Raw genomic sequence first — 1,009 nt, forward strand, 5'->3', positions numbered from 1 at the left:
TAAGATTCTTATGATTCAATAGTGATTGTTATCATGACTAATTGTGACTGTCACAACTGTAAAAGTAGAAGTTTTGTAACAAAAAGGGGGGAGTAGTTAATATTACATTTGAGGAACAGAGGACTCTAGGACCATCAAAGGAGTAGAGATCTGGTAGTGTAGTGGTTACGAATCGGGCTGTGAACCACAAGGTCTGCAGTTCGAAACTACCAGCTGTTCCGCAGGAGAAAGATGAGGCTTTCTGCTTCCATAAAGATTTACAGCCTCAGAAACCCTGTACAGGGTCGCTATGAGTCAGAACCGACTCCGCAACACATAACAACAACAATACACAGAGTCTTGAACTTTCAAAAAAGGATAGAAGCATATAGTAATATTATTTCTAAATGTAAAAACTGAAAATAGCCTAACTCACACAAACTGACTACCATCAAGTGGATTCTAATTAAAGAGAGACTCTGCTGGGGTGGGCAGCCTTTTTTCTTTCAAAACTTACAACACCATTCACGGGCCATGTAAAATCATCAACTTAAAAATTAGCCTGCACAATGGAATATTATGCTACCTTGAAGAATAACAAGGAAGCTGCAAGCCACCGTATAACATGGATGAACCTTGAGGACACTATGCTAAGTGAAATCAGTCAGTCACAAAATGACAAATATTGCATAAGACCATTATTGTAAAAGCTTAAGAAAAGATACCCATACTAAAAGGGGAAGAAAACAATTTTTTCTTTGTTGGTTACCAGTGGGGTTGGGGAGGAGGGGTTAGGGGAAGGTGGAGGGAGGCAACCGTAGAGCACAGGGTAGGGGGCAGACACATCATAGTTTGGGTGTTGGGGCGGCCAATACACTAGAAGGGGGAAGGGTGGAAGATCAAGGTAGATAGGGGAACACTGAGTCAGGTTTGCATGGGTTAAATGGGACAGAGGTAAATAGTGATGCATGCTCAGCCTTGGAACAACAAGGATCTATAATACAGGATCTAGGCATAGTTTGAAGAGGGG

General features: G+C 41.5%; 1 protein-coding gene across 3 annotated transcripts in view; it reads right to left on the reverse strand.

Annotated features, from left to right (window-relative positions):
• Positions 1-1,009, reverse strand: part of ATE1 (arginyltransferase 1) — a 153,104-nt gene that overhangs the window by 148,927 nt on the left and 3,168 nt on the right. The gene's annotated exons all lie outside the window — the stretch shown is intronic.

The sequence above is a fragment of the Chrysochloris asiatica genome, unplaced genomic scaffold (genome assembly GCF_000296735.1).
Source record: "Chrysochloris asiatica unplaced genomic scaffold, ChrAsi1.0 scaffold00003, whole genome shotgun sequence".
NCBI lineage: Eukaryota > Metazoa > Chordata > Mammalia > Afrosoricida > Chrysochloridae > Chrysochloris > Chrysochloris asiatica.